At 33.1% G+C, this 23,861-nt stretch overlaps 1 protein-coding gene across 3 annotated transcripts in view; it reads right to left on the bottom strand.

Moving 5' to 3' along the window:
* Window positions 1-23,861, bottom strand: part of TAB2 (TGF-beta activated kinase 1 (MAP3K7) binding protein 2) — a 101,598-nt gene that overhangs the window by 72,243 nt on the left and 5,494 nt on the right. The window contains exon 1 of one of the 3 annotated variants that reach the window (XM_074309584.1): window positions 18,382-18,529. The exons of the other annotated variants lie outside the window; for them this stretch is intronic. The gene's annotated coding sequence lies outside the window, so the exon portion shown is untranslated. Of the gene's footprint in view, window positions 1-18,381; window positions 18,530-23,861 lie in introns of those variants that run through there. 3 annotated transcript variants of the gene reach the window in all.

Below are 23,861 nucleotides of genomic sequence, written 5' to 3' on the forward strand. Positions count from 1 at the left end.
TTATCTTGGATATCAAAATTCATGAAACCTAGGAAAAACAAAAATGGCCCTCAGTCCTATTTCCATTTTTATATCCGTTTCCAATCCTTCAATAATACTGACAATAGAGCGAAGGATACTATAAATAAGATAATTTGAGACCATTAAATTTGAATTTGATTGTTGGTACTCTAAATGAGCTTGTCTGATGACTGACTAGAGCAGTCATCAGTAGAAGAGCTAAATCATATCAAATGACATTTTTGCTATAAATTAGACAGTAAAAGTAGAAGTAAAACAGAACGGTGGGTCACAGGTGTTCCCTGAAGAAACAAAGACAGGATTTCGGAGAGTAGATTTAACTTTATACCCTAAAGCTTCAAAAATAGTATTTCATGGGGCATTTGGTCATCACATATTGCACTACTATTAGGTATTTGTTAAAAAAAAAAAAAAAGTTGACTGAAAATAATTGCAGCTTAGGCATCAACATCAATTGCCAAAGACAAAGTGGTAAGGTTATTCTATGAAGATTAATCTCTAACTCCTCCAAACCAAAAAGACACTTTTCTTTTTGACTTTAACTCAGCTGAGGAGAAACATAAAGGAAAGTATGATTCAGGAAAGAAAAAAGAAAAGCTCCAAACTCCTATTACTATGCCATAATCATACATTTAGAAGCCAAGTGAATTGACTTTTTAAGATGATATAGATGGGGGTAGGTGGGAATGAAAGGAGGAAAAAAGAATAAAATAAAAAAGGTGTGGAAGCAAAAAACAAAAGAACGATTTACAAGGTAGTAAAATGGACACTCACGAATATAACTTATTTTACTAATATATCTACTCTCTTGAACTGGCAATTTGTTGATATATATTTTGAATACTTCCTGATGTTCTGCAGGGCATATGACAATGTTCTCTTTTGTTTTATTTTGCTTTGTGTTTCTTTTCTGTTTTTTCTTATTCCATATTTTAAAATAAAATAAATGTTTAAAAAAAAAGAAAAAGAAAAGATATCAAAATTTCATGCCTCTATGTCATTAACATTTTCTTTAAAAGAATGTTTAGATGTAGACATGTTAAGTATCAAAAACAGCAGCATAAAGGAGACTATATTTTAACAAATAAGAAAAGATTTATTATGCACATGAATTATCCCATTCCTTAGTCGACTGTCTGGGTATAATAAGACCAGAGCTAAGTGCAGAATTTATAATAAACAATAAGAAAGAAAATAAATATGTAAATGTGTATATAACTGACCATATCAATAACAAAATAAAAAAATTTATATAATCACTATCAATAGATGCAGAAAAACTTTTGACAAAATACAATAGCTGTTCCTATTAAAAAAAACCACACACACAACAACTAGGAAGTATAGGATTAAGTGAAGCTATATTTAAAACAAGCAGTATCTAACTAAAAGCAAAAGCAATTATTAATAATATATCCCCAATTATTACTAGAAGTATTTCCAATAAAAGGATGGATAAAGCAAGGATATCCATTATCATCATTATTCAATATCATATTGGAATTGCTAGCTAGGACTACTGTCTATCTACCCAGGTTACTTATACCTTCGGAATCCAATACTTAACTTGCAACAAGAAAATTGGATTTACACACATATATATTATCTAGGTTATACTGTAATACATGTAAAATGTATGGGATTGCCTGTCATCTAGGGGAGGGAGTAGAGGAAGGGAGTGGAAAATCTGGAAAAATGAATACAAGGGATAATGTTATAAAAAAATTACTCATGCATATATACTGTCAAAAAATTTGTAATTATAAAATTAATAAAAAAAAAAAAAGAAAGAAAAGAGCAGATTGGAATATGGGTTGCTTCATAACCACATAGATATGGATACATAGATCAAAACAAAACAAAACAAAAAACCCCCCAAAAAACAACAACAATGAAGAGCAGCTCTGGATGGAAAATAAGAATCCAATAGACTATTTTTTTCTCAGTGTTTGCCCACTCATTTGACTCCTCAGGACCCCACCCTACTATTTATTTCCTTAATAATATGCTATTAGGTTGATTTTTAAAAATAGATTTGCTAAAATTCAAGCTATAGAACTTGGTTCTGTCTTATTAGAGCCTAAGGATTTGTCATACTCTGTCCCTTGTTTTGAATTTGTATTTGTTTCTATTAATGGTTATTAAATGTGTGTGTGTATATACATACATACATACATACATATATATATATATATATATATATATATATATATATATACACACATACACATATGCTCATTAAAAAAAAAAGGAATTGCTAGCTAGGCAATAATACAAGAAAAAGAAGTGGAATGTATAAGTATAGACAGTAAGGAAACAAAACTAATATTTTTACTTACTATCCAATTCCTCCTTGCTATCCCCTTCAAACCATACTTTTCTAAAGCTCAATCCTAACTTTATTCAGACCTTCTACCATGCCCTTTGGAATAGCTATTTCAGACAACAAAATTCCCTTCATGTTAAATCTTTTCTTCTTCCATTCCTTTAATCTATTAGTTCCTACTGAAATTTGGATTTAACCTGATGACACAGCTTCCTGGGTCACCATTTCCAATACTGGAAGCACCTTCACTCATTCTCCATGACTCAATTAAAGAAAGTCAATTAATAAAGTAATAGAAACAATGAACAATTTTAGCAAAATTGCTGGATAAAAAACAAAACCACATAAATCATCAGCAGTTCTATATGTTGCCAATAAAACCCAGCAGGAAGAGATAGAAACATTGCATTTAAAATAATTGTAGACAGTATAAAATGAACAAAATATTAACTGCTTATGTGTGGACCAAACCAATTTAATTTATTAATTCAGTGCCATAAGCAATCAAAGAATAATTTTATAGAGCTAGAAAAAAAGGGGGAAAAAATCATTGGAAAATAAGGACGAGAATTACAAGAGAATCAATGAAAGAAAATGTTAAGGAAGGGATCTTATAAATACCATATTTCATAGTACACCGCAAAGCAGTAATCATAAAAACAATTTGGTGCTGATAAGAAATAGGGTAGTCAATCAATAGGTCAGATATACAATTTATAGAAGCAAATAAGCACAAATTAGTATTTGATAAATCTAATAATCCCATCTGTTAGAGTAAAAACTCACTATCTGTTAAAAACTGCTGGGAAAACTAGAAAGTAGTCTGATAGGAACTAAGCATAAACCAACATCTTATACTATGTGTCAAGATCAGCTCAAAATGTGTACATATTTTAAAATAAAAAATGCTATCATAATTAGTGGAGCATGGAAAAATTGCTTGTTAGTTCTAAAGATAGTGGAAGAATTTGTGACCAATTCAGAGACAGAGATGGTTCAAAGGAGATAAACAAATTATAAAGTTTTGCACAAACAAAACTAATGCTGCCAAAATGAGAAGAAAAGGAGAAATGGGGAATTTTTTTCTCCAATAAAAGTCTCAATTCTCAAATATATAGATAATTGATCCAAATTCATAAAAATATAAGCCATTTTCCAATTGATAAAACAAGTCAAAAGCGATCAATAATTTTAAGGAGGAAAATACTCTATACCAATATAAAAAATGCAAGTAAAAAGCTACCACCTCACACGTATCTGGCTAAAACAACAGAATATGAAAATGACAAAGGGTATGTGCAAAGTGAAAAACTAATACTTTATAATTTAAGGACAAAGAATAAACACTAATTAACCCATGGGGATCAAGAAAGCTGCTCATGGAAGACACCATGTAAGAAAAAACTTTTAAGCTATAGATTATAAGAAGCAGAAATAATGAGAAAGTTCATTTGAGAATAGTAGTGTCTGAATGTGCAAAAACAGGGAGACAAAAGATACAATGGTAAATTGGTAAATAGCAAATAGGCCAATTTGGATAAAATGTAGCATGTGAAGGGGATTTGAAACAAGCCTAGAAAAATAAAATGGAACCACACTGTGACAAGCTTAAATGTCAAAGCGAAGAGATATTTTACCCCAGAGGCAACAAGCCCATCAGTGGAGTAGTGTCCTTAAAGCCTTCCATTTCCTGCTGGACACAGAATGTCCCTGGAGGAAAGCTGCTAGGGGTCAGGAAGAGCATTTCCATCTGCATAGAGAATCTACCATATTTTGCTGCTGTCTCATAGCTTGTCTCTTCAGATGAGAAAACTTTAGATCGCAGGTGGATTAATACCATGAGCCTTCCATTTCCCCAAGAAAAGGCTGCTGGGAATTGGGCCAGGCATTTTCCATCTGCCCCAAAGCAACCATTTCCATCTGTACTGGCACACAGCATCTTCATCCCAATTTTGCTATAGAAAATCTCTAGTACAAAGAACAACAACCCTCTCTTCTACTTCAGGCCTCCCATCTTCTGCTGTGCCTTTTCTTTGAAGGAAGAGGGATTCCCTCCAATCAAAAAATGAATATTCTCACCCTTGGTTATAATCTTCATATCTCAATGTCTGAACTTCTGAAGATCATTTTCAAAACCTCATTCTACATCTCCTATCACCCAATTCCTTTTTTTCTTCCTCCTCAACTCTACTACCCCAAAGCTTCATTTGTCCTAATTCCACATGTGCCCTCTGGAATGTCTATTTCAGACAAAAGTCTTTCCTTCATTTTAATTTTTCTTCTCCAGTTCCTTCTATCTACTAGTTCTTATTGAAACCTGGCTTCCCTCTGGTAACACTGGGGGAAGTGGAGGAAGGACCACCAAGCTACTTTTCCAACACATCTTAGCTACACTTATAGATAGTCATACACTAAATCTTTTTATCAAACACAAATAAACCCCCTTTATGTGATCAAGAATTCTGAAATCCTCTTATCAAATCCTCCCTTCTCTACCTCCCTTTATGTAACCCTACTCATCTCTCTCCCCATCTTGACTCCTTGATGAACCAATTCTACCCTATCTTCTGCTCTTGAATTCCTAGCACTCCTATCATAAGGCTGATTATACCCAGTCAAGCCTTTAGCTTTGGATCACTTCCACCATTTGCTACCTTTATTTCCTACATACATGCTGTTGAACAAAGTTGGAGGGGAAAAAAAAATAAATCACAGAATTCTGTGTTCACTACAAATTTATGATGTATAACCTCAGATGAGCCCTCACTGCTGCTAGGCAATTCTACTCTATCTCCCTTATCAATATACTATCCACAGAAGCTCTTCTAACCCTTCGCACCTGATTCCAACTTACCTTCCAGCCTTATTGCATATTATATATTCCAATATAGTTTATTAAAATTATATTTCAACAAAACTGGGCCTTTTGTTATTCCTCACAGACTTCATTTCCTGTCTGTCTTTGAATTTTATGTCCTTTGTATCTGGAAAACATTTCCTGTCCACCTATACATCTTAGAATTCCTGGTTTTCTCAAAATCTTCACTCAAGTTTCATATTCTTCATGATGTTTTTCCTTATCCCTCCCAAAAGCTAGTACTTTCCCTCCAATATCCTGTGTACATATTTAGATATGCACATGTTATATCCTCTGATAAAATGTAAGCTCTCTGAAGGTAAGACAATTTTCACTTTTGTATTTGTAATCACATTGTTTGGTACTTTGTAGGAAATTAGTAATAAATACCTATCATTTACACAATGAATCAGTGCAGATGTATATAGCAATATATTAATTAATCCCTGAAGTAAGTCATTCTTTCTTGTGAGTGAATTATTTTAAAGCAGCAAATAATTACTTGACATGGCAGCTAAGTGGCACAGTGGATAGAGCACCAGCCCTGAAGTCAAATCTAGTCTCAGATACTTAACACTTCTATGTGACTCTGGGCAAGTCACTTAACCCCAATTACTTCATCCAAAACCCAAAAAAAAAACCAAAAAAAAAAAAAAAAAAACCAAAAAACAAACTTGACATTCTTTAAATTCTGTAAAATTTCTAAATATAAAAATCATACTCTGGGGTCATGAAAATTTATTTCAAAAGGTAAGCAGTTTTGTCCTTGGAAGTAGTTTAAACAATCCAAGACAATCTCCTGAGAGTAATGATGAAGCATACTATCTACCTACTAATTTTGTTTGAATATAGACAAAAGCATATTATTTCTTTTTTTTTTTTTTTCATTTTTAAAAATTTGAGTCTTCTACCTATACATTGTTGTAGAGTTGTGAACTGATCCAACCATTCTGGAGAGTAATTTGAAACTATGCCCAAAGGGCTATCAAACCGTGTATATACTCTTTGATCCAACAGTGTCTCTACTGGATCCTGTACCTCAAAGAGATCATAAAAACAGGAAAGGAATCACATATGCAAAAACATTTGTAGCAACCCTTTTGGTAGTGGAAAGGAACTGGAAACTGAGTGGATGCCCATCAGCTAGGGAATGGTTGAACAAGTTATGGTATAGTAATGTAATGAAAGATTATTGTTCTACAAGAAATGATCAGCAGGATGATTTCAGAAAGCCCTGTAGATGAACTGATGCTAAATGAAGTGACAAGAACCAAGAGAACATTTTACACAGCAACAAGATGACTATGTGATGACCAACTGTGATGAAATTGGCTCTTTTCAACAATGAGGTGATTCAGGACAGTTCCAATAGACTTATGATGGAGAGAGCCACCTGCATTCAGATAAAGTACTATAGGGACTGCATATGGATCACAACATAGTATTTTCACTTATTCTATGGTTATATGCTTGCTTGTTTTTTTCTTTCTCATTTTTTCCCTTTTGATCTGATCTTTCTTATGCAGCATGATAAATGTGGAAATATGTTTAGAATTGCATAACCTATCCTGGATTACCTGACTGTCTAGGGAAAGAAGGGAGGTTGAGGAAGAAGGGGAAAAAAACCTGGAACACAAGGTTTTGCAAGGGTGAATGTTGAAAATTATCTTTGCATGTATTTTGAAAATAAAATGCTATGCAGCAAGATAATTGTATAAATATGTTTACACATATTAGATTTAACATGTATAACATATATCGGATCGCTTGCCATCTAGGGAAGAAGTGGGGGGGGGAGAATCTGAAACACAAGGCTATGCAAGGATCAATGTTGAAAAATTATCCATGCATATGTTTTGAAAATGAGCTTTAAAAAAAAAAAAAAGGAAAGAAAAAGCTATTATTATTTAAAAAAAAAAAGTCTTCTTATACAAAATAACATATGGAAATGGTATAAATAATTTCATATGTATGACCTATATCTGATAGCTTACCTTCTCAGGGAGGAGTAAGAAAGGATGGAAAGATAGAATTTGGAACACAAAACATTAAATAAAATTTAAAAAAAAAAAAAAAAAAAAAGTAATTTGGGGGGCAGCTAGGTGGCGCAGTGGATAGAGCACTAGCCTTGAATTCAGGAGGACTAGAGTTCAAATCTGATCTCAGACACTTAACACTTCCTAGCTGTGTGACCCTGGGCAAGTCACTTAACCCCAGCCTCAGAAAAAAAAAGAAAATGAAAAAAAAAATTGTTTAAACAAATCTTTATTAATATAAGACCAGTAATCACTTGGAATATTCAAAGGCAGTGATTAAGTGGGAATTTTAAAATAATGACACTTTGGAACTTATGTTAGTAAGCCATGAAATACTGCCAATGGCGTTCCTTATATATGTTCTTACCAGTTTATAACCACTGGGGCTATAGTCTCCTAACATCAATTTATTTCTTATTATTCAAGAGAGCAATGTCCTTATAAGACAATTATAATCCTTGCCTCATGAATGTTCATATGAAAATCAAGCATTTAGATTTATAACACTCACTTTCCCTTCATTTTGGCAGACATAGATAACACATTTCACAATAGTTTAGGTATAGGTATATATATCTACACATACACACACACACATATATATATCTATCTACACACACATACACACATATTTATATATGTATGTATATATATGTATGTATAACATGTTTCACAATAGTTTAGGGGTGTGTGTGTGTGTGTGTGTGTGTGTGTGTGTGTGTGTGTGTATGTAAGTATCTCTAAAGGCTATAGACAGTAGTGTAAGAATACTATCCTTTCAGTTGCAAAAGTCATTACCAAGTGCATTTAGGTATTTATTAAAGTCAAATTCAATCAGCAAGGCATTTTTTAAAATACACAGTATCAATGTACCATTGATACATTAGACTGTTGCTAAAGCTACTGAGAAATATCTTCAGAAGCTAACCCTAGAATAGATTATTTTTGATTTCCAGTAGAAACTTTTAATTTGCATCACAATGAATGGGAAAATTTCCCCTCCCCCCATTATCTTCATTATGTTCATAGCTGAATTTACAGACTCCTGATTAGAAGAGGCTTCAAAGATCATTTTTATTCTCACAAAAAAAAATTTCTAACAAATTCGTTTCAGAGCATTCTACTCTGGATGGTTCTAATTAAGAATTTATTAAGTATATCTACTAGGTACTCAGTACTGTATTTATTGCTTTGCACTGTTATTTCCATGAAATGTTCAACAGTCTATATTAAAACTTCCTGATTGTTTAAAGATTCTATGTGAAAGATATAATAAATTTCTAAGTAACAAATATGTTAATCTAATAATGTCCTTTTTTGTATAATAGTTCAAATATATAGAATTTATAATAACGTAATAATTATATATTATGTAACATAATTTTGTATAAATTATATTTTTCCTATTTATTTTGTAGTAGAGAGAATGTCTTAGAATTAGGTGACAAAGACTCATCTATTTCCATCTCTAAGACTTGTGTAACTTTAGGTCACTTTAGTTATTTGGGCATTGGTTTTCTTATTTGCAAAATAAGAGATGAGACTGACCACACATAAGATCTCTTCCAATTCTATTTTTAAGTCCCAGTGTATGAGTATTATTTTTAAGAACAATAATCCTTGCAATCAATGCAGAACTTCTAAAAATGACAGTAGCCTAAAGTGGAAAGGGTTATCTCAGGAAGTAGTAGATTATATTGTAGTAAATTATATAACACTGGATGACTACTCCTGAAGAAATGCTTATTTTTTAAAAGACATTTTTAATTAGAAAAAGAAAAATTAGCTCACTTTGCCTTTGTAGAAATTATTTCATAATTTCAATTTTACTCATTTTTAAATGAACCAAATTTTAAAAAAATAATTGGGACCTCAATTATCAATATGAATTAATAAAGTAGATATTTATATTAACTAATAATATACCCACAACAAAAAATTTCTATTTACTTCAATTATCTTTCAAAATGAAATATTTTAATGTTTTAAAAAAACTCAACACTAAAATGTATCACTCTGCCCTTCTTTATATGCTCTAAGAGTTTTTGCAGTGCAAACTAGTGCTAATTTACATTATGTAAACAGGCATTTTGCTATTTAAGACAGATGATAGCTTTTCTAATATTTATAACCCTTATTTTTCGCTGGGAAATAAATCAATATTAAATAAATATCCTTTAATAGTAAAAAAAAAATTACTGATAATTATCTACATTTTAAAACGAACACAATGCAAGCATCCAATTTAAAGGACACAGGGGGCCTTGCCCCTATGCGATTCAGGAAAACAGATACAAACCTTCTTTCTGACAAAAATGATTATGTGACTTCTGAAGAAAAGTCATAACTTCTCAGTGTGCCAGGCAATTCTATAAGACTACAAGTTTCAAAACAGCTTGAGATCTACATTGGTAAAAGGAGTTTCTTTAGCAGGAGTTCTCTGTACTAATAATCACAGGTCACAAGTAAAATAAAATGATAAAAAGTGTACTAAAAAGAATGCTTCTCATAGAGGCAGTAATGGCTAAAGGGCTGGGCGCAGGCAAATCACAACCTCTCAATACCTTAGGCATTCTTTAAGGTCTGGATATTCTAAATAACCACTCTCTATATCTCACTGTCCTACCCCATCCCACAACAACAACAAAAAGTTAAAGAACTACCTCTTTACCAATGTGAAAACTGGATAATTTCATATAAAAATTTGGCTCCTCAATTCCCTATTAACAATGATGTTGAATTATAAGGATTATCAGAAAAATAATAAAGTCAAGCAAAAAAAGATCAAGCAAATAAGTCACAAGATATTTGAGAGAAACTCTCCTATCCAATTTGATATATGAAGGAAATGAGTCCAAGTAATGTTTTTGGGCTACAGCATGTTGCTATAGAGGTCCTGGTCACAAGGTTATTTTTCTTTCTAGACAGACAGTCAAGCCAAACATAATCTCTAGTCATTTTGTAAATGTAATCACAAGAACCAATCATATGAAGGTAAAGATGGCTTGCCCAACCAAGCACCACTGTTGAAAAATAATTGGAAAAGCAAGTCTTGATTAAGAGTTTGCATTAAAAAACCTCTATTTTTACTTTGGATTATTTCTTTAACTTAGAAGGTGGTCTCTGAGAGATGCTGGAAGTGATAATGGAGGATTAGGTTTTATTAGCATACAGCAAACCAGGTAATAAGTCTCTCAAATTAGTTAGGCCAATATCTGGAAAAGCAAAGAGTCATTCCATTACTCTTTATTCAAAGCCTTTCCAGTTCAACTGAACCTTGCCAGAGCTCCACTGGCATAGACTAAGAATTAAGAGTTTACCAACTATACTGTGATAGGTATCAGAAGTTTTGTAAATATAATATAAAAGTAATGCTACTTTTAAAAAATAAAGGAATTCTTCATTTAAAACTCCTTTGTGACCTATTCTGCCTTCACCCCCCAAATATAATTTACTATATTGCATTCAAAAATTACTCTGAATACAACAAAAGTTAAGACTAAATTGTTTTGCTTATAAAAATGATAAATATTAACTATTTTGTAAAATAAGTAAACCACTAGAATAAGTCTGGAAATCTGATGCATTCTCAAATTTAATGTAAGCATAACTATGTATGTATATCATCATTCATACTCAAAGATAATACTGATAACATTAATATCTTATGCATATGAAAAAGCACACTTGAAAAAAATCCAAAATACAATTTATAATCCTTTTCAGATAGTCATTAGGTATTCAATCACTTAAATAACACTCAAATACCTGCTATGTACCAGGTGCTATGTACCAGGCACTACCATAGGCACTGGGAATACAAAGATGGGGACAGGGAAAGGATCTGTGATTTTCACTGGTATGAGGGATTCCAGATGAGCAAATTCCCTCTACCAACACAGATCTGAATCTTTTCTGCAATTTATAGTCTTAAAAGGATTAGCTGCCTAAGGCAATGAAAAGTTTAGTGACTGGCTTGGGGACTCAGAGTACATGTAAATCAGCATCCAGTTTTGGAAACAATGAGTTTACAATGCAGGTGGACATTCAAGTAAAAATACTGTGAGCAATTAGGGATGTAGTTCAGGAACACGTGTTTTATGGTGTCAAATATTATACAAAGTTGACAAATCACAGAAAATAAGTTCTAAAACAAGAAAAAGCCAATGGATTTGGTTAACAAAAGATTTTTGGTCAGGGCTACAGATAGAAGCCAGAGTGTGAGAGGTTGAAGGAGTAAATGGATGATGAGAAAGTTGAAGCAATGAGTATTCTCAGTCAGTAAATAACTATTTATTAGGTGCTCACTATATACCAGACCAATACTAAATGTTGAGGATACAAGAAAAAAAATTTAGTTTCTACCTTTAAGGAGTTTATATTCTAATAAATGAGATGACAAACAAACAACAATAAACACATAAGATATGTATACAAAGTAGGTGAAAGGTAATTTCTGATAAAAGAGGGGATTTGAGTTAATTATTGAAGGAAGCCAGGGAAGCCAGAAGATGTAGTGGAGAAAGGAGAATATTAAAGGTGGAGACTGACAGTCACTGTAAAGGCACTCAGAAGATGAAATGGCATATGCAAGGGGCAAAAAAAAAAAAAAAAAAAAAAAAAAAATAGTTACATTATAAAATAGATGAAGAATAAAATGTTAAGAGTGCAAACATAGTAAGGGACAAGGTTTTGATAAACTTTAAATGTCAAACAGAGGATTTTGTATTTGATCCTGGAGGCAGCAGGCAGCTACTGGAGTTGATTAAGATCAGACCTTGCTCAAATATATACTTTGGGAAGATTACTTTGGCATCTAAGTGGAGAATGGATTGACTGAAGTCTTGAGAGAGGCAGATCATTCAAAAATCTATTGCAATAATCCAGGAATAAGGTGATAAATTGAGACTGGCATTGAGATGAGAGTGCATGGTATTGCCTTTGACAATAACAGGGAAGGTCAGAAGAGAGAAGAGAGGATGGAGGATGGAGTTCATTTCTCTATAGGCTACACTCTGAACTTTTTCTTCTACTGTCCTAGAAACCTCACATCCTGAAAGCTCACTCCAGCCCTGGAACTTGTCTATTAAAAGTGCTATTCTTACCCTTTGACTGGATGGCTCTTCCTAGAATATACATTTAAGAATGCCCATTTCAGACTTTTTCCACTATGCCCTCTATTGGATAATTTCTATGTCCTTCCTTTTCTTCCCCTTTCAGTTTACTTTTACATGTGATCTTTCCCATTAGAAAATAAGCTCCAGGACTTACATGAACTGATGCTAAGTGAAATGAGCAGAACCAGATCATTATACATGGCAACGAGATTATACACGATCAATTCTGATGGAAGTGGCTCTCCTGAAAAATGAGATGATTCAAACCAGTTCCAATTGTTCAGTGATAAAGAGAGCCATCTGCATCCAGAGAGTGGACTGTGGGAACTAAGTGTGGTTCACAACATAGCATTTTCACTCTTTTTGTTATTGTTTGTTTGCATTTTATTTTCTCTTTTTTTCTTGTGCAGCTCGATAATAGTATAAATATGTATACATATATTGGATTTAATATCTGTTTCTACCATGTTTAACATACATTGGACTACTTGCCATCTAGGGGAGGTTGTGAGGGAAGGGGGAGAAAATTGGAACACAGGGTTTTGCAAGGACCAAAGGTAAAGAATTGTCCACTGTTTTGAAAAATAAAAAGTGAATAAGAAGGAGGGAGAATGAAGGAGAAGGAGAACAAGGAGAAGGAGGAGGAGGGAGAGGAAGAAGAAGAAAAGGAGGAGGAGGAGAAGGAGAAGGAAAAGAAAATATACAAGCAACATGTACTCCTTAGCCTTAGGGGATAGGAGATGGGATAAAGATATATTCAATTCCCAGCTATTTTCCTAATCAGGATCCTAGCCCCTTGAGAATTCTTAGTGTCACAATTTTTTTCTCCCAATTTAACTTAGGAGACTTTAAATTCTTTCGCAAAACCTGTGACACCAACCTGGGGACCCCCAAACGCTGTTAGGGTATCTTATCCCTCAACAAAAGAATAGATACAATAAATATAGTACTTCACTTTGAAAACAGCCTGAAGTTTGCTTGTAGAAGTGGGCATCAGAAATTTAAGTTATTTTGAAGTGGTGTAGTTTTCTGCATTCTTGCTGTTTCTCTTGGAAGAAATTGTATAGAAGCAAACTTGAAACGAGAAATTCAAGTTGTGCTCAAAATGTTCCCTAATATAGCAATTTCAACAAATCTATATTTTCAAAATGTACATTAGAGCACAACTGACTATATATCAATTGAGGAATCTATGAATTTCTATGAAGATTCATAGAAATGAAAATTTAATTCATGGAGTGAATGGAATAAGAGAAGGCCCAAGTCAGAGTCTGGGAAGACTGAAAGGAAGTAAGTCAGACAGGTAGGAAGAGAACCAGAAAGTATAGCATCTTGAAAAACCTAGACAAAATAGAGCATCTAGGAGAAAATAATCAACGGTTTCAAAGTCTTTAAGAATGGTCAAGAAGAATGATATTGGGGGAAAGGCCATTAGATTTGGTACTGTGTGGGATGGATGCTAAACCTGTTCACCCAAACTAATCAGAGTCATCTTCAGATACAAAGAGAAAGCATTTATTCAGTCCCTGCAGGGAAAGGCCCAAGCACATCTGGGAGACATCTCAGCTCCCAACATGGCAAGCTGGAAATAGTAAAGCTGATTAAACAGCAAAAGACCTAAGTCTTTTCACTGGATGGAATAAAAAGGATGTAACCATTATTAACCAGTGGTCACCAATGTCTGCTTCTTGTGGGTCAAGTCACTTCCTAAAGCTTAGACCTAGGTTCTGACATTTCTTACCCTAGAACTCTAGGGATCATTTGACTTAGCCTAAAGTTTAATCCACTCCATCTTTTTTGATCTCCCTCCTCGTTATTCGCTTTTTATTTTTCAAAACGGTGGATAATTCTTCACCTTTGGTCCTTGCAAAACCCTGTGTTCCAATTTTCTCCCCGTTCCTTTCACAACCTCCTAGATGGCAAGTAGTCCAATATATGTTAAACATGGACTTTTTTGAGAAAACTTCACCTGGTCTCATTCAGCACTTAAAAGATCATTGATAATTTTGGAGAGCAATTTCCATTGAATTATGAGGTTCAAAATCAGAATCAAAGAAAGGGTAGGGAATAAGAATTTAAATATATATATATATTATATAAGCTAATCACTGTGTTAAACACTTTACAAATGTCATCTCATTTGATCCTCACAAGAATCTTGCAAGGTAGGTACTCTTATTACCTTCATTTTACACTTGAGGAAACTGAGGCAATCAAAGGTTAAATGACATGCTCAGGTCACATAACTAATAAGTAAAGGAGGCTGGATTTGAACTTAGGAATTTCTAAATCCAGGTCTAACACAATGTCTACTGTATCACCTTGCTGCTCTAAAAAACCCATAGGGTTTAGAACCAATGAAGTGGAAGCACCAATTATAGATGGCTTTCTCAAGGAATTTAGTTAAAAAGAGGAGATGAGATATAAAATGTTAGTTAGCAGGGATGACGAATTCAAAATGAGGGTTTTCTTAAAAGGATGAGTCCAGCAATGTATTTATATGCAGCAAAGAAGAAAATGACAACAGGGAAGAGAATGAAAATTGAAGATAAGTGAAAAAAGTGGGATGACTTGAAGAAACAATCTACTGGAAAAAGTTTGGGATTTGATGGATTGAATGAATATAGAGTGGTTTGCCTCAGCAAGAAAAAAGACTATAGGAGTAAAGGAGGACATAGTGGGCAAAGATTGATTGATGTGAGATACCACAGGAAGCAAAAGCTTTCCTTAAGTGACCTAAATATTTTAGTAAGCATGAGGTGAGGGCCTCAGCTGAAAGAATTTAGGGCAGGATTGTCATGGGGAAACTTGAGGAAAGATGGAAACATTTGTGTAATGTTCTCTCTAAAATGTAATGTTCTCTGTTGAGGTTTTCTTGGGGTCTCTGGGAGTAGCCTTCCTTTTAGTTCAGTAATCACCACAAGTACAGCCAGGTATTAAAGTCCAAATCCTTTATTATCTCTTTCAAAGTCCTATCTCCTTCACTTGGGGCTTGGCTAGTTTTCTGGAGACCTTCCATGGAGTCTTGGTTTCAGTGAGGAAGCGAAGGAGGATAGCCTGCCACCAAGTTGGTGTGAGATGGGATGAATCTGTCTGAGTCCAAGGGCTTGTGCTCCAGCCTTCAGCCGGACAGCCTTCTGTCTGCTTGTCTCTGAATCTCCCTGGCTGAGGCTTCTAGCTTATAAGCTCCACACTGAGTACAAACCAGTCATTATGACTAGGAAACCTTTATTTGCTGTAGGATTAAATCAATGCTAAACTAGCATTGTTTCCTCAATTAGTACCTTATTTCAAGTTCTGGCCCTTAACGTCTCCTTGTAGGATTAAATCAATCACACTGAACCATGCTAAATTAGATAACTATTGTCTCTACCAATTCCACTGACTTAGCACTCTGTAAGAATTCTTTGTTTCAAGTTCAGAGTTCTGGCCCATAACACATTTGGAATTGTTTCAAGTGGTTAATGAGAAATAGAATTGATTTAGGGAAATATAATCTAGGGATAGAAGGTGAGGACTAAGAATGGGATTCTTAAGGCAGAGGGAAACATGGAATGATAAGATCATCACTATTGTAAGGAAATAGCATTATAAATCCTGAGACATTATCTATAAAGTGATTATTAATTTTGGCCATGAAAAAGCGAAAAATGTGGCTTTAAAAAAAAAAAATCAGAGAATCATAGAGGAATCACAGCTTTTAGATGGAAAGAGAAACCCAGAAGTCATTTAGGCCCTCTCCCTCATTTAAAAATGAAGAAACTTATGCTTAAAACTTAAGAAAATGTGCCTGAATTCAATTTATATCTACTAGGCAGGAAAAAAAATTTGGAAGTTGGTACTGGTAGGGCTTCAGGAAAATGAAAGCTCTAACATGGTATAGGTGAAAAGACATAGGCATTGTGGAAAGTAATGATTATACATTAAAAATCTCAAAAGTGACTACCTAGAACTCTATTCCTAAAATATTCTAAAGTATGAAAAAGAGTTTCTGTATAAAAATATTCATAGCTGCTCTCTTTGAAATAGAAAAAAAAAAATCACAAACTCATTTGCCTAATATCTTGATAACAGCCAAGTATGCCATGGTAATAAAGTATGCCAGTAAAATGCCATAAAATCATAAAAATGGAACATATATTAAAATACGGAAAGACCTACATGAAAGGATGAAATATTAGATGTTCATAACTAGGATAATCAACACACATATGACAACTATTTTAAAATAAAAAAATTCAATGCAAAGTTCACACAAACCCAGAAGCAAGCAATTTTTATTCATTTTATTCACTATGCTTTTAAAGATTTGCAGAAGTATTTTATATGCTATATCATATTTGATTCTTATATGTCAGGCAAGTACTACAGGCAACTTATTATCCAATTTAAAAGATGAGAAAACAGAGATTAAAGCAGTTTGCCAGAATAACACAAAAAACATTCAGGATTAAAATAATGAGGCAGTATTTGAACCCATTCACTCAACTATCACTAAGAGTAGCACTCTTTCAATAACATCATACTGCTTCCTATACTAAGTCCCTCTACTAATTAAATTGAAGAGATTTTAAGAGTTTCCTTATTTATTTAAAAAAGTATTTTATAAATTCACCTGACTTTTCTTTACTACTTAAAAACCCTTCTAATTCCATACTACTAATTTCCTCTCACATATTACACAGTGATTTATCTATATATTTTCCTTCCCTCAAATGCTCAAGTGAACTTCCTAGATAGTTTCCTATCTATATTGATGATACTTCTGTTTACACAAATCCTTACAACACCAAATAGCAATTTTTTTTTTGTCTCAAAGAAAGATCAAATCATTTCTTTTTAAGTGCAGAAATTGTTTTTATTCACACTATTAGATATTTTAAACTTATGATATTCATTTATTTAAATGTATGATCACATTGGCTAATATTAATTCATATCACAAAGTATGTCTAGCACCTCAATTACCAACACATGATATTACTAATATATTAGCACCTTACTGTAGTATCTGAGTAGAAGATCTAGTCTCAAATCCAGTTTCTATACTCCCAGTTTTTATACTCTATACTTTCTGCAACCTTGGTAATGTCAAATTTCTCAATGTCTTTAGGCAGCTTTATTCATTTGCTGATTTGCTTTGTTAAGGAGAACTTCCTTATTGGTAGTTCATAATCATTTTTATACATAAAGTGGTAAAAGTTTTACACTATTATATTTAACTTTACATGAGATATAATCAAAGTTTGAGTCCCTCCAAATTTTTAATACTTTCCCTGTAAAAATACAAACTGTGGATTATTGGTTAATTTAAAATTAGCAATTTAGACTTTTACAAAGGAATGAGCAAAAAAAACAGAAACAATTAATATTGTGATTTAAAAAAAAAATAAAGCTAATATTTCATTTTAGTCTATACTCCGTAGAGTTACAGCAAATCAAACACAAATTGTTTTCTTTTAGATCTGTTGTTTTTACCAAAACAAATTAGATTGGTAGACAGGATCAAATGAGATAATTTTTGTAAAGCACTTAGAACAATAACAGGCACATAGGAACCACTTAATAAATACTTATTCCACTCTTGGTTAAGTTAGTAAAATTCCAACTATTAGTTCAATTCCTTCTTTACTGTACCAAAATATATACACACATATATTTTGGTACAGTAAAGGAGGAATTTTTATACATATAAATATAAACTAGAATAAGGATTCATTTTATATTCTTGGAAAGATTTAGTATCTCATATCAGAGGTTGCAAGGAATCTCAGGTATCATGTAATCCAGAGACATCAAACTTCTGCCCATAACACTCTGAAGTCATGTTTAAATAAAAACATAATAAAAGATGAATAATGTTAATTTGTGGTTTTCTAGGATCCATTTCTGACACTAATGATATAGTCCAACTCCTCCACATACCTTCCTTTTTTCTTTTTACAAATGAAGTAATTAAAGCTTAAGAAGATTAAACGAATTGTCACACAAATGATATTCAGATGATCTGCATTCAAATTTTACCTCTGATTTCATACCACTAATGTGACCTCAGAAGTCACTCCATCTCTGTAGGGTTTCATTTTCCTTATGTGTAAAATGAGGAAGATTGAACTAGATAGCCTCTGAGATCCATAGATGAATGTTCCAATGCTTTATACAGAGGTACTCACTAGAAATTGGTTAAAAAGAAAATAAAGTTAATGTGCAGAAACTATAATTACTTATATAAAAACTAACTTTTTTTCAAAGAAAGGCATGATATAAATCAAAGCTATGAAGGAAGATTTCCACTAATCACCTAAAGGCCTCTGTCCCTCCCTTCACCTGCTGTTCTTGATGTCCTTGGTTCGACACTTCTGAGTGGTCTCTGTCAGTTAATTCTTCTTAGAGGAAAAGAGGCTACGGAGCTCCCTGGTAAGTCAGCAAGTACAAGTAGTACTACTTGGAACTTTACTAGAATCATAAACTACTTAGAATAAGCCTTCAGCATCTCAGTAAGTGATCTAACCTGCACTTGGAGGCTTCCAAAGGTGGAGAATTTATTCCACTTTTGAATGGCTATGATTACTGAAGTTTTTCCTTCTGCTAAAAGTAAATGCCTTCTGTCGACTTCTACCTCTTATTATCATGTTCTACAATATGGCTCTCTTCTGATAGTGGCCTCCTAATGAAACAAGGATCAAACAGATGGGATATGTTTAAAGTGGGATTAATCTTTTCATTCTGACTACTAGGGAAGAAGAAAGTCAGTGAAGAGATATGCAATTCCATTTAAACATTTTTGTGGAAAACATTACCATCTTTCCAGTCATTAAATTTCCAACCTTGGAATTAAGACTCAACTCCTCTCTGTTCCTCATCCTTATATAAAGCTGCCAAATCTTATGTCTATTTTACTTTCACAACCTCTCTCACATTTTCTCCTTTCTCTCCACTAAAAGAAGCATTACCTTATGTAAGATCCTCAGTACTTCTTGCTTGGACTGTAACAAGAGACCAACTAGTCTCCCTTTTGCTAGACTCTCTTTTCTAATCCAACTCTACCCAGCTGCCAAAACCATCTTCTTAAGGGACAGACTTAGCCATGCCATTCCACTACTCAAAAGCCCTCTTCTAGGGAAAAAAATACAAAAGTCTTCAACCTTAGACTTAAAGCACTCCACAATCTAACTCCAACAGTTCTAACCTTTTCTGTATTATCCTCAATACATTCTCTAATCAAATGGATCTACTTACAAGATTGAACTCATATCTCTGTCTTAACTCACATTGCACCCATGCCTAATTATGTATCCCACTCCACAAACTTTCTCAACTAATCTTTATCCTTTCCCAAATTATTTTGTTTTTATCTATCAGTCTATCTCTTAGTTGAATGTAAACTCCTTGAGAATAAGATCTATTTCCATTTAGTCTTTATATTTCCAGCCCTAATAGTGTTTTGCATAAAGTAGGTGCCTAATAAATCCTTGCTGAATATGATAGAATAATTTTTATTCTTTTGAACATATGTGATAGGACCAATACTTTCTTAACTCAGTGTCCCTGAGTTCCCCAACTTCCTCCTCCCAAGCAATCTGACTGGCTGAAGCTTCCAAGCCCCAGCTACATATAGTCAGTGCCTCTCACACTTGGTGAAAACCATGTGAATCAGTATACCTTGATAAAATACTGACTAGACAAGTTTCCAGATCCAGCTAGAAATGGAGATGAGGCCTACAACTTTCCTCCATTATTCAGAGAAGCTAAATGCCTCTGTATCCCTGCTGTATATGGAATAAAGTAAACTTTCTGCCTCCACTCTAAGCTGTATGACACTGACTTCTGCTTGCCTCAGTTTCCTCAACTGTAAAATGAGGATAATAACAGCAAAGTTGTTGTGAAGACTCAATACAGTAGTATTTGTAAAGCACTCAGTACAGTGCCTGGCAAAAGCCCTATATAAATGCTTATTCCTTTCCATTCGCCTCCTTTGTTCAATGACTCATAAGTGCTTCATTTCATCCCAACAGCAAACCTGAACTAACAGGGTACAGGGGTTAGAACACCTAAAACAACACACAAGTAGTTATTTAAAGTGATTCTTTGTTAAATAAAAAAGGAACAGTAAAGACAATGGTAAATTAACTTTTAGTTCCAAAGAATAAACAAGAGGTATTGTAATAAGCATTTCAATATATTTTTCCCTAAAAAAATTCCATGTCAGCATTACTGCTTTTGACAACTTTTCTGAATAAACAAAAACTTTTTTTTTTTGAGTGAGAACTATATTCTACAAAACTGAGCTGATGATTTCAGTATCCCATTTACATTGGCAAACCTTTCTCCACTCATTGATGGGGAGTGGAACAACATTCCATTTTTTTTGCTATTAGCCCTGTACTGCTGAAGCACAAGCTATATAATATAGACCAGTCCACTGGCCAGTTTCAATGCTTAGCACAGGGCCTGGCACATAAAAAGCACTTAATAAGTGATTAATTGTTGCTCCATCAAATCTGCTAATACTATTTGAGGTTGGTTTGACATCAAGATTTTTTGGGTGAAAGGAATTAACCTGAAACCAAATATCAAAAATAAGATTCTTAATAGAAAATAACTAAAGTTTAAGCTATTAGAAAAAAAAATTAAAACTATATTAGGAACAACTATACATGACCCCAAACTTAAGCACAATCTTGAAAAATAAAATATACATTAAAGTTAAGAGGTACAATCAACATATAAGGCAGGGTGTGAGGGAAAGGACTATTATTAAGCCATAACTAGGAATCTATAATACAATTAATAATCTAAATAGTCAACATATTATTGGATATTTTATTTTTTTTAAGAATCACAGCGATTGGGACAGCTAGGTGCCTCAGTGGATAGAGCACCAGCCCTTAAGTCAGGAGGACCTGAGTTCAAATCCGACCTCAGACACTTTAACAATTCCTAGTCCTGTGTTCCTAGGAATGTCACTTAACCCCAAATTCCTCAGCAAAAAAAAAAAAAAAAAAGAAAGAAAGAAAGAACCACAGTGCTCAGGTATAGGTACACAATTAATAAATGCTTCCTGATTGTTTTAGTTGCAAATTAATTACATACACATACACACACACCTACCCAAAGGGTATTATATTTTACCTCCACTGAAAACAAAACAGCATTATAACTGTATTTCAATTTATCATGGTTACTCCTTCCAAGTTAAGTTGATGGCCATTCATTCTTGAATGCCTAATTCTAATTCATACTGTCCTATAAATTGGACCCCAAACACAATTTCCTTGATAATGGTCTTTCAGCTACTGCTCTTGAATATAATTTTTAAGTCAATAGGCATTTATTAAATGCCAACTATTACTCTAAAATAGATCTAAGACAATGATTTCATTAATGCCATTCATGTAGAACAAACAGGTTTCTCCATTAAGAGATTATTCCTTTATTATTACCCATTTTATTTAAGTACAAATGGCATTCTACTATAACTATAAAAATGTATGTATTTTTTCCCTATCAGGAATCACTCTAACTGTACTATGTCCTAAACTTCTATTAGCTATTTCCCAAAGATACTGTAGGATCCTCTCAAATACTGCTTCATTATTTGGCTTCTATACCACTATTCTGAAGCTCTGCCAAAAAGTCTGTTTTGTCTTTCCTTCTTTAATTGAAAACAAGAATGCTAGTTTCTTTAACAAGGCAATTAAAATACTACAAATTCTTAAGACTCCCTTTACCCATGTTCTACCTGTCTGTAGCTAAATTGGACTTCCTGAATTCACTCAAGTAAGCACCTTTCATAATAAGGGTTTTTAAATCATTAAAACAAAAATAACATTAAAAGTCTTAATAGTTTTTTATTTACAAACTATGTTTAAAAAATTATCTTAGGACATGAAAATCATGATAGAAACTTCTCATGGAGAAACTTAAAACATCAATGAATGTTGAAAAATATATTTTAAGTAAATTGCTAAGGCCTAATAGAAACTTAGTTTTCAAGAAGACTTTAATTTTTATTCATTACAAAGACCCCAGAAACTTATCAAAGAGTAAGAAAAAGCTGAACTAAGCAATAAACATTTTGAAAAAGATATCTTTTAAAGGATGAATAGGAATTCTCTTTTCCTTAAAATTATTTCCTTCCCCAAAATACCAATGTTCCTTAGAAATCAAGGCAATCTGAAAATGACTTACTTGAACTGATGCTGAGTGAAGTGAGCAGAACCAAGAGAACATTGTACATAATGACAATATTATGTGATCAACATGATGAACTTGGCTCTTTTCAACAATGAGGTGATTCAAGACAATTTCAATAGACTTGGGATTGAAAGCCTCATATTCATCCAGAGAGAGAACTATGGAGACTGAATGTACATCAAAGCATAATATTTTTACCTTTGTTCTTGTTTGCTTGTTTTTTTTTTTCTTTCTTTCTCATGGCCTTTTCCTTTATGAGCTGATTTTTCTTGCACCATGACAACTACAGGAAATATGTTTAAACTGCACTTGTTTAACCTATGTTAGGTTACTTAGTTTCTTGAGAGAGGGGAAAGGAAGACAATGTTGGAACACAAAGTTTTGCAAAGGTTAATGTTGAAAACTGTCTTTGCTTGTATTTGGAAAAATGAAATACTATCAAAATTTAAAAAATATCAAGGCAATATAAGAATATGCTATTACATGGACACAGATGGAAAACTAATATAAATATATTTATATTCAATAATGCCAGTATAAACTTCTAGTTCAAATGAAATTCCCCTCAGAGATAGTAATGTGTTATAAAATACACAGTTCATGTTCGAGAATTATGCCACATGCATTATATTTTTATTTTGGGCTATTTTTGCTTCTAAAAGCTCTAGACTATTTATTAATCACTGCCTCAGAATGGTCTACTGCACAGTAATTCAGGCACAAGGGACTGACCTCCTCATCTCCACCTATGATATTTTTCAAAGCAAAAAATATTTTTTGGGGAAAATGTGCTAATAAAGCTTTCTATCGTTTCAATAATATATATATATATATTCATAATATTAGTGAAAGATGTAGACAGACATAAAACAAGTCTAAATAGACACAAATAGATTTCAAAGTGATAATACATTTCATGACATCTTAATTTAGCTTTAAAATTAAAGTGATTCTTGAGAGCTTAAAAATCAAAAAATGGCTTTCTACTCCTTTGTAAATGCTCCTCTGAATCAAGGGATAGAAAAACCACCAAAATTGACTCAAGAAAAACAGCTAGCACAAAATAAATAAATAAATGAAAGACAGTGCATTAAAGGGTACACCCAAAATTTATTGTGTGAAAGGCAGACACAAACTTTTTATCCCACCCCCACCCTCACTATGGGAATGCTACTTATTCCTAAATAATTCTACAAAGAGGCTGAGATAAACTATTTAATAAGTGTAAACTCTTTAAAATAATTAGTGCTATAATTAGCCTTATTCTAATCTTCCCTTTTCCCTTAAATTGTATGCTCTGAAGATAC

The sequence above is a fragment of the Sminthopsis crassicaudata genome, chromosome 4, assembly GCF_048593235.1.
Source record: "Sminthopsis crassicaudata isolate SCR6 chromosome 4, ASM4859323v1, whole genome shotgun sequence".
In the NCBI taxonomy this organism is placed as follows: domain Eukaryota; kingdom Metazoa; phylum Chordata; class Mammalia; order Dasyuromorphia; family Dasyuridae; genus Sminthopsis; species Sminthopsis crassicaudata.